This window comes from Ictidomys tridecemlineatus, unplaced genomic scaffold, assembly GCF_052094955.1.
Source record: "Ictidomys tridecemlineatus isolate mIctTri1 unplaced genomic scaffold, mIctTri1.hap1 Scaffold_61, whole genome shotgun sequence".
Lineage (NCBI taxonomy): Eukaryota > Metazoa > Chordata > Mammalia > Rodentia > Sciuridae > Ictidomys > Ictidomys tridecemlineatus.
The window spans coordinates 1,071,065-1,085,069 of NW_027524175.1; the positions used below are offsets into that span (position 1 = coordinate 1,071,065).

The 14,005-nt window shown below is 36.5% G+C and overlaps 1 non-coding gene and 1 pseudogene across 2 annotated transcripts in view; one reads left to right on the forward strand and one right to left on the reverse strand.

Moving 5' to 3' along the window:
• LOC144374188 (transport and Golgi organization protein 1 homolog) overlaps window positions 1-14,005 on the forward strand; it is a 117,977-nt pseudogene that overhangs the window by 77,571 nt on the left and 26,401 nt on the right. Inside the window, exons 17-20 of the transcript XR_013433659.1 lie at window positions 32-118; window positions 1,861-2,419; window positions 2,690-2,893; window positions 5,070-5,215. The product of XR_013433659.1 is annotated as a transport and Golgi organization protein 1 homolog (transcript). The remainder of the gene's footprint in view (window positions 1-31; window positions 119-1,860; window positions 2,420-2,689; window positions 2,894-5,069; window positions 5,216-14,005) is intronic.
• On the reverse strand, window positions 8,245-8,351 carry LOC144374202 (U6 spliceosomal RNA). Its single transcript, XR_013433666.1, has one exon. It is a non-coding gene; the product is annotated as a U6 spliceosomal RNA (small nuclear RNA).

A 14,005-nucleotide genomic window follows, 5' to 3' on the forward strand; every position in this document is an offset into this window, starting at 1 on the left:
TTATTTGATATTTGTCTCTTTTGCACTATAGGTTGGCCGTATGTTTGGATACTTTCCAAAAGATTTCATCAAGGTAGTTCGTGAATATACTAAAGAAGAGCTACAAATTCCAACAGATGTAAGTTATGGATTTCTTTTTTGTTCTCAGTTGTAAACTGGCTTATAAATCCATCAGTTATATTCAGTTAACTGCTTCTGAATGTTTTATAATGTGTTTTGGGGGCAATCTAACATTTGTGTGTCAGATTTTCATTTGAAATCAGACTACCTGTAAAAAAAAAAAAGTTTGAAAGGCATTCAAGGGTGATTATATTATAATCTGAGAGTTGTCTAATATATTGAAACAGATATTCTAAGAGGCAAATAATTTCATTTTACAGGCAAAACTCATTGGATAGTTATTAGACATTTTAAGTATATTTAGGTTAAATTAATAAACTCTAACTTTTATACTAGGCTAGAAATATGTACTTACAAAGGTTTTCTTATTCTTAGTCATATATGGGATCATAGTCATGTTATAGATTTGGAAAAGGGGACCTGAGCGCTTCAGGTGATGTTCAGTCTCAGATCTTTTAAGGCCCCAACTGCTTCCTTTATACAACATTCCTGTATGGTGCTCTGACTTAAATTGATTTTGTGACTGAAAGGATTTCGTGTTCTAGAATTCTCGCTTCAGCTGATTATTTTCTAGAGTTTTAAATTGTATAGTAATTGATGCCCACCAACACTGAAACATCTTTGGGCAGCTCTTTGTAGTGGCTGTAGAATATGCAAACTGCTAGGCTAGGACAGTTCTTAGATTAGATGGACTGAATGGATAAAGTCATCCTGTTTGTTGTTGCTGTTCCTAAAATTTCTTTATAATCTCAGGGGCCATAAAATCACTTCTGTTGCTTGTTGGACTTCATTGTTGGTAAAGAGAGTTCTTGGGATTTAAGCTGTGACAGCAGTTCACTGATTACAGAGAACTCATTTGTTTTGAACTCTGCCTTCTCATTGTATTTCCCATTACATGCATCCCTCATGGCTTAGAAATGCATGTGATGAGGAGAGGAAATCACTCATCCCTACTACATTGAACTGCCTCCCCCACCCCCGGAACCCCCGCAGAATATTATGAAGATTTAATTAGGAATGGAAATTTTTTAAAAACATGTCCATTCATACTATGGCTCCTTTTATATCAATTTGCTTACTAGTAGCAAGAAGGAAGACTAGATAATATACACATAATCCTGAGAGAGATCTTAGTGACTGTGAAACCCTGATGAAGAGAAAGGTGTATACCTTGTTGAATCTTGTTTTCAGTTTGTTCTTGTGGTAATAATAATGTGAGGAGCCTCCTTAATATCATTCTTTATTCCATCCAATGTACTTGTATCTCAGTAAGATACTTTAAAACTGATTCATTTTTCTCAATGCTGCAGGATCTTCCAGCTTCTACTGAGCAAATGATTAAGAGTTCAATTTCTGAAACATAGGTGTAGATATTAAGAGCTGGAGGATCCTATAAGTGATACCTTGCCTTTCCCTACTTATGTTCAGAGCAAATTGAGAGAGACCCAAGAGTCAGGCAGTTGGAGACCAAATTGTCACCATTTTTACTCATTATGCTTTTTAAAGAATATGACCCATGTTAAAAAAAGAAAGAAAGAAAGAATAGACTTTCTAACACTGTAGTCTAGAAAAAGACAGATTTACTCAGCCATAGATGGAGTTAGGCAGTGGGGGTTGGAGGAGGGTAATCTGGTTGACCTCAAAGATTCTTTAGAACCAATCCTGAATTTGGGAGCGTGGATGAGTTTGCTTTTGTGATACTTTGTTATTGACACATTAATGGTTTTCTTTTCCTTACAGGAGACAGATTTTGTTTGTTTTGATGTTGGAGGAGATGATTTTGATAATTATAACGTAAAAGAACTTCTAGGATTTTGGGAATTGTATGATTCTGCAAATGAAGATTCTGAGAAAGCTATAGAAAAAGTGGGACAATTTCCTGAAGTCTCCCAGGATGTTGAACCTGAACCTAAACCAGTAGTAGCAAACTCACAACAAATTGAAAGTGCATTCTCAGAAAACACTGTGGATCTTGAGGAACAATTTTTGGCTCAGAAGAACCATCCTCATGCAGATAGTCAAACAGATAATGCTCAGGGTGAACAAACTTCACTTGAACTTTTTGAAGAAATACTACCAGATAAATTGAAAGTGCCAGAAAGTGAAAAAAACAAAACCAGCAACATTTCTCAGGTCTCAAACGAACAGGAGAAGACTGATGCTTATAAACTTTTGAAAAAAGAAATCAATCCTTATCTAGAAACCAAAGAAAACAAACAAGAAATGAGTATAATTTGGAAGATTTTAAAGAAAACTGAAACCACAGCCAAAAGGGTAGACATGATGGACAAGGAACGAGGTGATATGGAAATGGGAAAGGAGGAAAGTCCTCTGGCAGATGAGGCTTCTTTATAAATTTGACTGTATAGTTCAGTCATCCTTTAAATGGGATGAAAACAATTAACCCTCCCATATCCTTGCCCAGTTGTTCTCATGGGCTCATGCCAGGACATGGAGGGCAGTGTTGAGGTATCTGGAACTGTGTGCTGAGGGGGAGTGCTGATCATTGGGCTTAAGTGGGGGTAGATAGTGTCATCCATCTGGCTCAATGCATTCTTCTCCCTTGTAGAGATGCAGCCACCCCATGAAGATGATTTTCCTAAAGAGAACACAAATCGTCTTAATAGAAATCTTCATGAAGAGCCAAACCTCCTGCGTCATCATTTTAATATGAACCATCCTGAAGAGCCCAGCCTCTTGAATCAACCTGTGACTGAGGACATGGGTGTTTCAGAAGTGTCTCAGATCCCAAATACTGAGAAAGTAGACCCAGGTAAAGCTTGCCAATTTTTCTCTACAAAGTAGAGGCATTACCATAATGAAGGCTTTCAAGGATATTTGTTGCCAAAGGTACGAAATAGAGCAGAGAGTGATATAGGTACATGTGAGTTCAAAAAAAAATATATCTTAAGTGAGAGAAAAGCAAGAATAAAGATGACTAGAAATCAAAAATAGGCCAGAGACTGTAACTCACCTAAAAGCAAATGTTTAGGTATGACTAGCTTGTGTAAACCATTTACAACTAAAATATTTTTCTTCAAAGGCCTTATGCTCTAAAACTGTAGTTTTCAACCAGACCAACAGCACCAGAAACTCTAGGGGTGGGACCCACAATCTGTGTTTAGCAGGCCTTCCAGGAAAGTCTGGCCTAGTACAAGTTAGCTTGAATAATCACTGTTCATAGTCTCATAAATTCTGTGTTTTTCTTCCCTTTTCTTCTAAATGGAATATAATATAGCTCAAGTCCTGTTTTGACTTGCTTCCTGGACATTGTAATTAAACTTTTTCAAATGCAGTCAATGGTCCAGATCTTTATACTATATACTTACAGCAAACAGTACAGAACTGCAATCGATTTTAGATTGACACTTACAAATACTTCATCATAGTGCACAGTATCCAGTGGGAGATGAGAAACAATTTTTCAAAAAAATCCCCAATAATGGCATCAACAGCATTCTACTTTAGTGTTGCTCACTCTCATTTTATCAGTAAATTAGATGATGACTAATTGTTTATTTTAATCCATCCAGTATGGTGCTATGAAGCCATAATTACTGTATTTTGTGTTTTTAAAGGTTCTGGTCTGTAAGCATAGCTATAAGCATTATCCTGCACCAGTGCATGGCTTGGCAGCACTGATCTGAACCTCCCCCCCCCACCATCTGCACACACAGAGTGTAGGAGAACTCATAGCAAGGGGGGATTCAGTTAATTTGAGAAGGAATAACATATGAGTTCTCCCATTTTCCAGAAGACATTGCATCCATATATGAACACTACTGACTTCTGAACTGTCTTTAACTCTATAAGGTTATGAAAATGAATCACGCACCATTACGATTTGTTATTTTCATGCTCCAAAACTTTCAAGAATAGGGAAAACTTGACTTACAAAATTAAGAATGAATTATTTCCCTGGCCTTTTAAGTTCCACCACAAAATGATGTCAATGACCTTTAATAGGTAAAATCTTCCCAAATGTCATTTAATGTGTCTCAGGTGCTGAGATGCTGAGCCAATGGGGCAGACTTCACCAGCAGTCAAATTCATAGACCAATAGTGAATGGAGGGCCTGGGGTTGTAGCTCAGTGGTAGAGCGCTTGTCTAACATATGAGGCACTGAGTTTGATTCTCAGCACTGCATACAAATAAATAAAATAAAGGTCCATCAAAAACTAAAAAAAAAAATTAGGCAAAAGCTTAAAAAAATAGTAGTGAATAGAATCTCAGGGTTGAGAAAGACCTGAGAGGCAACTGGTCCAACTTCTTAATAACTGCATGCTGGACTCCTGCTGTTTAATCAAATATACCCCAGGCTCATGTAACTCATACTGAAATTCCACCCCTACAAGCTCTCAGGTCTAACTGGAATTCTACCTCATTCACAGAGCCTCAATGCAGGTCTGTACCCAATTCCCTTTAGTCTCTCTTGGTAATACTGTGTTCTTTTTAAATAGTTGTCATCTGTCCATTCAATAAATAATTGTTGAGTATCTCTGCCAGGTGCCAGATACTGTGTTAAGCCTTGGCCCATTCCACCTGCAAATCTGCAAACCAAGACTCCCTCTCTTTCAGCTTTCCTAAAATTTTAAACACAAAGTTTCACCAGCACTAAATCCATGTTTTTTGAATGTGACCCTGTCTATATGTCTCTGGTTTTAAAAATTTTCCTTGAGTAAATATTGTTCTGGTAGCAGTTGTATGGCCATGGAAGTAGTGGAGAGTAGACTGGAGATTGTTCATTTTATAATTGAAGGGTTTGACAGCTCTAATTAGGATTTTGAAGTTTTCTTCTCTGTTGTGTTAATTGTCTTTAGGAGAGCCACATATTCCAGGCACTGTGACTCATATATTTAGTGAAACACTCAATGAATATTGAAACTGAAGAGAGACAATTCTTATTCTATAGCATAAAATAAAATAGCAATTTCCCCTTTCAATTTTAGAGCTACTTATAACAGAAGGTACTCCTGTTGATGCTGCTGATACAGAAAACCAACTAGAGATAAAGGTCGAAGAGCCAGCAGATGCCACCCTTTTGGACAACATACTTTTCTTGTTATATTCATTCTTGCTTTATTTGTCTAAGATGGTAAGTTTGACATAGTTTCTTCAATTAGAATGTTGATTATTTATTAGTTTTTAAGTGGCTTCTGGTCATGAAGTGAAAAACTTAAAATGTCTTTATGAAAATGACTCTTGACCCTTTGAGTAGATAGCTCCTGAAACAAAAGCCATAGGGGTGTGGCTTTAATGGCTACTTGGTTTAGCACATGAGGAAGATTTGCTGTCTACCAAGGCTGGACATTTACACACCTGTAAAAACTTGGTTCTTCCCCTCAGAACCTTTCATTCTGGCAGGGAGATAACAGCATTCACTTGAAACACAGTATGATAATGGCAGAAAGAGAGGTATTTATTCGATGGTAGAACATTATTGTCCATAAATGCATTTATTATGGTTGGAAGGGTGATCAGTAAGGTCAGAAAGTGGTTGAGATGTGTTTGAAGCACAGGCAGAAGGCAAACAGGAGTCTGACATGTGGTTTGTTGTTGATTAGACAGGCTGGGGTGGTGGGGGAAGCTGGCAGTCAGAAGAAATGTGTTCAGAGAAATGGAAACATGAAGAAAGGATATTTGGGGAGGGCAGGAGAATGTGAATAGTTGGTGTTGTAAAGTGTGAAGTTGGAGGGGGATGGGCCTTTTGGAGAGGCCAGCAAATCTTAAAGGAAGTCATGAGCCAAAGTAGCATTAGACCATTAATAGTGGGGATCCTTAGAAAGTTTTAAGAATGAAAGGAATTAGGTTAGATCTGTTTCTTAGAAAGAGTCACTTAAGGCTGATCTTTCTAAAGAAAATCATGATCCAAACAAGACATTTAATCTGTCTAGAAGCTTATCTAAGCATTTTAGGACTTACCTCCCCCCTATTGGTATTTGTTGATATTGGACTTTTAGAGTTTAATTATAGGAATGAGAAAGCTTTTAGAGGTTGGAGGATAAGATGGTCCTAGGGCCATTGTGACAGTAATCCTCCTCAACTGAAGTTGTTTCCTGTAGGTTGTGTTATTTCAAGGCTTGTGTAAGAAAGATGATGTTGTTGTTTTCCTTGTAAAATGTGTAGATTTTGAAGCCAGGTAGATCTGGTTTCAAATCCCAAGGTTATCATTTAGACGTTTGGGCAAATAACTAAACTTTTGAAAAAAGTTTTCCTCATCTGAAAAATGTAGATAATGCTTACTGCAATCATAAGAATTAAATGATTTGACAAGGTAAAATGTCTGGTGAGGTGTCTGGCATTTTGAAGGGTTTTACCCCTACACATGCCCTAATTCTCATGTAGACAGTCAGAAGGTGATATAAAGACAATGAATACCTGGGGAGGAAAGACCACCAGGGTGGAAAAGATGTGGTGGGGAGAAACAAATCATTTTTCAGTTGGCTCCATGTTTGTTCATGATGGTGGCAGCCACCTGGGTAAGGGGTATGTACGAGCCAGGCAGTTAGAATAATTATATTTCCAGTGATTAAAGCAGTCTTCTACAGTCATAATTTGATTATCAGAATGAATCAGCATCACTTGGAAAGTTAACAGCCTCATGATATGGGAAGGATTTCTTTATTCATATTTTTTAGGTATGCACAGAGCCCTCCTCTAGGTCTAGGTCAGGGGACATGAATGTGGTGCAGGTATGGTCAGTGATTGTACGGTGATAGGTAAGACATAGACGTGAGTGGCAAAGAAGAGGCACAATGTTAGGAGACTGATTTGAAAGGAGATTTCAAAAAGGCATTTTGATGGCCCAGTATGTACAGGACATTGTGCGAGGACTAAAAGAGTCTAACAGGTGTAAGGTATGATTGTGATTTTTGAAAGCCTTAAGAAAAGGACTTAACAAATATATGCAAAAATTATGAACAAGTCAATGTAAAATCTTAAACAAGTAGTATGATATCTGATAGGACTGGAGAGTAATAGGCTCTGATGTGTTTGGGAGATGTGCACCAATCAGATTCATTGATCAATGGAATCTTAGCAGAATCTTAGTGTTAGAAGAAACCTTGGAAGGCTGTTAGTCTAGTTTCTCACTCATTGCTGTTATTTTCTTTACTGTGGCCCTGACGAATAGTTATGAGGCCTGTACACCAGTATTTCCTAGCATGAGTCACTCTCTTACAAGGCTATATGTTCTTCTGTTGTCTAGTTCATCCTTGTATTGACTCCAAATTTTCCTCCACATGATTTCCTCTATAAAATTGAATTCTTTTCTACATAGAAATCCTTTAAATATTTGAAGTTATATCTTAATTTAAAAATTATTTTTAGTATTTTTATCATGGAAACTTTCAAATAAGAGCAGAGAGAATAGTAGGGGACTATAGGTAACCATAACATACTGTATATTTTAGAATACTAGAAAAAAAGATTGTGAAAGTTTTACCATAAAGAAATGATGTTTGAGGAGGTAGATATATTTAACTGATTTAAATGTTACATAGTGTATACATGCATCAAAATGTCATGTTACCTACTTCAATAATTATAATGTTTGTTTCTATGTACTAGTTAAAAAATAAATTTAATTAGAAAAGCTTTAAAGAAAAGCATAGAGAATAGTATAATGAACCCACGGGCCATCACACAACTTAACAGTAATTCCTTGATAGCCAATATCAGTGAGTTTTTTAAATTTGTTCTAATTGGTTATACATGATAGCAGAATGCATTTCAATTCATTGTATATAAATGGAACAAAACTTTTCCTAGTTGTACACAACACGTGTAGTCCTACATGTACCTCGGGTAATGTGGTTCATCTCATTCCACCATCTTTCCTATCCCTCTGCCCCCTCACCTGTCCTACCTCCCCTTTGCCCAAAGTTCCTCCATTCTTTCCATGCCCCTTACCACCCACCTCACCCCCATTATGGGTCAGCATCCACTTTCAGAGAGAACATACAGCTTTTGGTTTTGGGGATTGGCTTACTTCCCTTAACCTGATATTCCCATTCACCCGCAGATGCCATAATTTTTTTCTCTTTTAATGCTATAAGTAATATTCCATTTCATATATGTACCACGGTTTCTTTATCCATTCATCTGCTGAAGGGTTGGTTCCACAAAACTATGGAATACTTCACAAATGTGGGTGTCATCCTTGCTCGGGGACTATGCTGATTTTTTCTGTATTGTTCCAATTTTAGTATATGTGCTGCCAAAGCAAGCACACTCTGAGTTTTAACAAATGTAGATACCCATGTAAAAACTACCATAATAAAGATATAGAACAGTTTTTTTTTTCACTAGAAAAGGGGTTTCCTTGGGATCCTTCCCAGTGAGTGCCTTCACCACCTGTTCCAGGCAACCATTGATAACTTTTTTTTTAAACTATAGATTCATTTTTCCTACAGTACTGTTTCATATATATGCCACTATAAGTGGACTCATATCTAGGAGTGCAATTGCCTCCTACGTTTAATGTATGTTTTTGTCTTATGTGATACTGTCAAGCCATGCTAAAAAATGACCACAATCATTTTATCCTTCCACCAGCAATTTAGGAGACTTCCACTTGACTTCATCTTCACTAGCACTTGGGCCATTCTAGTGGGTATTTTTTTGTGAGTTTATTTCCTGATAATTAATGATATTGAGTGAACTTTTTTTTTCTTTTGAGATAGGGTCTCACTAACTTCCTTAGGCCCTTGATAAGTTGCCAGCCTCACACTTGGGATCTTCCTGCCTCAACCTGGGATTGATTGCTGGGATTACAGATATGTGCCATGATGCCAGGATCAAATACTTCTTCATGAGCTTGTTGACCATACTGTTTTTGTACGTCAACTCTCTCTGGCTAGCTGGAATCCAGACTTCTCCCAGCTCAGTGCCAACTGTGGGATTGGTTAGCTTATAGTTGTTCTTGGCCCTCACAGGTACTGCTTAGAATGTAGCCCCAAACTGAAGACCGCCTCCATGCAGATTTCTAGAACTCGTTTTCTTTGTGGCTCCCATGTTTCTGGTAGTTTTCTCTACATATTTTTGGCTGCTTAATCTCCTGGAACTCTGGTCTCTCTCTCCTCAGTGAGACTGTTGTGCCCCATTTGTGTTCCCCTTTTCAAACTGAGGTCTAGAGGGTGCCTCCAGGTAGAATGCTCACCTATTTGTTCTCCTGCTCTTAGGGGTGACAGTTGCATGTTCCTTGTGGCTTTCTATCTGAAAAATAGCTCTTTAAAAATCTTTTTTGACTGGGCATGATGGCACATGCCTTAATCCTAGTGGCTCGGGAGGCTGAGACAGGAGGATCACAAGTTCAAAGCCACAAGTGAGGTGCTAAGTAACTCAGTGAGACCCTGTCTCTAAATAAAATACAAAATGGGGCTGAGACTGGGGATGTGGCTCAGTGATCAAGTGCTCCTGAGTTCAATCCCTGGTACCAATATATATATTCCAACTTTCTGGTTGCTTTCAGTGGGAGAACAAGTCTCATATAAGTTACTCTCTATTGATTTCTCCTTTTGTTGTAACTTTTTGCAATAATTGAAAAAAATATGTTTGTGGGACTTCTAGGATATATTGTAGTTTGGGTGAATAAATGACATCCCCCTGGTACAACAATTTAACCTGTTTTCTCTATTGCCTTTTTTTTTTGGTGGTGCTGGGGATTGAACCTCGGGCTCCATGCATTCTAGGCAAGTGCTGAGCTAACAACCTCAGTCTCTCTCTGTTGCTTTATATTTCTTGGAAATTGGTAGTCATGTTTAGGTTCAATTCTGTTTCTTATGAAAATTTAATAGGAAATATTGCATTGACATCTGCATGTCCTCTCCTTTGATGTTGACTACTAGTCAACAGTGACCTTGGTGAGATTTGCTAATATATTACAGGTTGCAAAATAGCAATGGTCTGAATTGCTGGGATTTTTCTTTCTTCATTTAAAGGCTGGGATGCCTATACAAATAAAAATTTATGATTGATTATTCTTTCTTTTTTTTGGTACTGGGGATTAAACTCAGGGGCACTTGGCTAGTGAGCCATATCCTCAGCCCTATTTTGTATTTTATTTATATACAGGGTCTCACTGAGTTGCTTTAGCAATTCACTTTTGCTGAGGCTGACTTTGAACTTGCTATCTTCCCTCCTCAGCCTCCCAAGCTACTGGGATTGCAAGTGTGTGCCACAGCGCCTGGCTATGATTGATTATTCTTTACACAGATATTCGGTTTGTATAGTTAAGGCAGGAGATAAACATTTGATTCCTTTTCTTCATTTAAACACTTTTCAGAATAGTAAGGTATTATTCTAGCATTATCAAATGATAGCCAAAGGGGCTTTTGAAATCTTTTTAACTTTTATTTAAGAGTCAATATGATGTCATGCATTTAAAAATATTTGGTGTGTTTAATCCAGTTAGGAATAGTAATTGTTCTTATCTGATGCTCAATTTCTCCCCCTTTTGCCTTGTAGAAGCCTCTTTATCTTGGCTCCTGGGACCCTTTGCCACCACCTAGTGGTCATTGTTACCTGTTTCCCTTGCTTTTGAACTATGAGATGTTCCAAGTTCATCTTAAACATTTCCTATCCAGACCTTGAAGGAACTATTTCTCTAAAAGAACTTTGGTTTCTTTCAATAGGAAATGATATTTAGAGGCTACATTCCAAGTACTAGGATTGCTTATTGCTCAAATTGACTGTCATTTGTAAGCCATTTTAGTGAACAAAGCTCAGAAATATGTGGGGATTTTTGATCATGTCATTTAGATAATTCCCATGAAAATTCAGGATGTTAGAGAGATTTTACTTCACTTCATCTATCTTAGATTTGTGTTTTCTTTCTCTGAGGTTGGAGTTCCAGTTTTCAATGACATAAATATAATTGTTTACAGTCTTGTGCCACTTAATGACATTTTGGTCATTAGTGCATAATAATGGAGCTAGAAAATTCTTGACACCTAGTATTTTTAATCTTTTTTGTGTTTTGATATGTTTAGATATATAAACATTTACAATGTTACAATTGTCTACAGAATTCAGTATAATAATATCTTATAGGTTTTTATCCCCAAAGCGATGATATACCATATATGAATACCTACGTGTGGAAATGGCTATATTTTCTAGGTTTGTATAAGTATACTCAATGATGTTTACACACTGAAATTGCCTAAGATGTGTTTTTCAGAATTTATTCCCATTATTAAGCAACACACGACTATATTTATGTTGTTTAAAATACTTTCAGAAATGTATTCCTGAAATGAAATGAAATTCTCTTGTCTTTAAGCTATATCCCACTAAGGTATGTTTGAAATAATTCATTTCTGTGGTTTGTCACCAACATGATATCACAGGTTGTTTCATTTTTGCTTTCAATATTTAGGTGTTAATTTTTAAAGATTTTTTTTATTTATTTTACAATTATTTAAATATTTAGAAGAGCCAAAGTTAATTTGTGAAAATAAGTTGTTTCTGTTTTCTGGTACTGGTGATTGAACCCAGGGCTCCTATCCACTGAGCCACATACCTAGGCTCTTTATTTTTTATTTAGAGATAGTTCTCACTAAGTTGCGTAGGGACTTGCTAAGTTGCTGAGGCTAGCTTTGAACTTGTGATTCTCCTGCCTGATTTTGAAAGAACTCTAGCTTTTGTCCCAGTTCTGTCTACCCTGATATTACTCTCTTTTATAGTTAACTTTTAAAATTTATTTCATTATGCATTCTGCTATTAAAAAAATAAGCAAATGAGAAAAGGGATATGCAGCTCAGTGGTAGAGCACTTGCCTACCACACAGGAGGCCATGTGTTCAATCCCCAGCACCATAAAAAGAAAAAGAAAAGCAAATGATTTTTACATCTAGCTATGATAGCTTTATATAGGTACTGGCTTCACCTTCCCAACTGAAACAACTAAAATAAATATGAAAAAAAACCCACAAACATATAAAATTTTAAGATCCAGTAACATTGAAGATCAAGCAACAAAGAATGATTCTGGAAACATAAAGAACAAATGCTATGAGCTCTTTAGTTGCCCCAGCTTTTACTATGTTAAGAGATTCCCAAGCCATGACAAAGAAGGGGAAGTCAGGCAGAACCAGAGGATACCATGTATTGAGAGATGGTGCTGAGATTCCAGGAAAACCAAAGTGACTAGAATTCACAGGGTGGAGTACCAAAAGAAGGTTGCTACATTGAGAGACAATTCTGGAAATCTGTGAAAGGCTCTCTGAGTGTTCAGCAGGGTATTGATCTGCACATAAGTGTGATGAAACTGCTTAGCAAGTCAGAGAAACCATCTTAAGTGATTAGAAGGAACAGGTCTTAACACAGGGACCAGAATAGCACCTGGAAAAAACTATCTAAGGAAGTTGGGTAGAATAATCAGAAGGGTGTTACCTCGGACTGACTATTACAATTTATGTCATACCTAACAAATATTCAGACCCAAGAGAATCAAATTGTTTCCAGTAATTTAATTGTATACGAAATATTAAGAATAGTAATTCGTAATGTATGGCATCGAATCAAAGCTTACCAGGCATGCAAAGAAGCAAGAAAAATACAATCCACAATGATGAGGAGAAGAATCATCCAATCAAAGCCAACTGAGAACTATCGGAGATGTTAGAATGAGGTAATGGCATTTTTAAAAAAGTCATTACTACTATATTTCGTGTGTTAAAAAGGTAAAAAGAGATATAGAAGATATATTTTAAGAAAATCAGACTTCTAGAGTTGAAAATATATGATAAACACAGTGGATGGGATTAATGCCAGAATAAGCATTGTGATGAAATTGTTAGTGAACTTGAGGACATAGCAGGAGAAGTACCCCAAATGAAACAGGGAAAATTTCTTCTGTTAAAGAAAAGTGAACCAGAGCATCAGTGAGCTGTGGGACAGTTTCAAGTTGAGCTATGAGAGGTATTCAGAAAAATATTTTAAGAAATGATGGCCAAAAATTTGTGAAAACTGTACATCTGCAGATCCAAGATATTAAATGGGACTACAGTACAAAAAGCATGAATAAAGCTATATCAAGGTATATTATATCATAAATAAATTGCTCAAAACCAGTGATAAAGAGCAATCTTAGTAGTTAGAGAAGACATTTATGTAGAGAAGAACTAAGGATGACATCAGATTTCTTGTCAGAAATTAGGCATAAGAGAATATAGTGGAGTGATACCTTTAATATATTTGAAGAGTAATAATGTTGGCCGATAATATCATGCCCAGTGAAATATCTTTCTAAAATGAAGACTTGTACTGACATACAAGCTGAAAGAATTCACCTACACTTGCACCAAGACAGCAGATGGAAATAATGGAATAAAGGAGTAAAGAACACTGAAAATGGTGACTGTGTGCATAAATATTTAAAATAATTTTTCTTATTTGAACATTTTAAAAAGTCATTGACTGTTTAAAGACAAATATCAGTGTAGTATGGGACTTAGAAAACATGTAAAGTAAAATACATGACAACAGTATAAATCTCAGAAGGGTAGTAACTATTGTAATGTTCTTATTGAATATGTGAAGTAATATAGTATCATCTGAAGGTAGATTGTGACAAATTAGAGATGTATATTCTAAACCCTGAAGCACTAAGATTAGAAAACAGAGTTATAGCTTAATAAGCCAATAGAGGAATCACTAAAAATACCGATAGTGGTATTTCTGCAAAAGAAGACAGAAAGAAAAGAAAAAGAACAAAGAACAGAAGGAACAAATAGAAGATTATATTAAGCTTACACCTATGCACGGCAGTAATCCTATTAAGTGGAAAGTATCTAAATACATCAGTTAAAAACAGAGATTGTCATATTGCCTAAAGAAGCAAGACCCAAATAGATGTCTAAGGGAATAACACTGTAAATAGA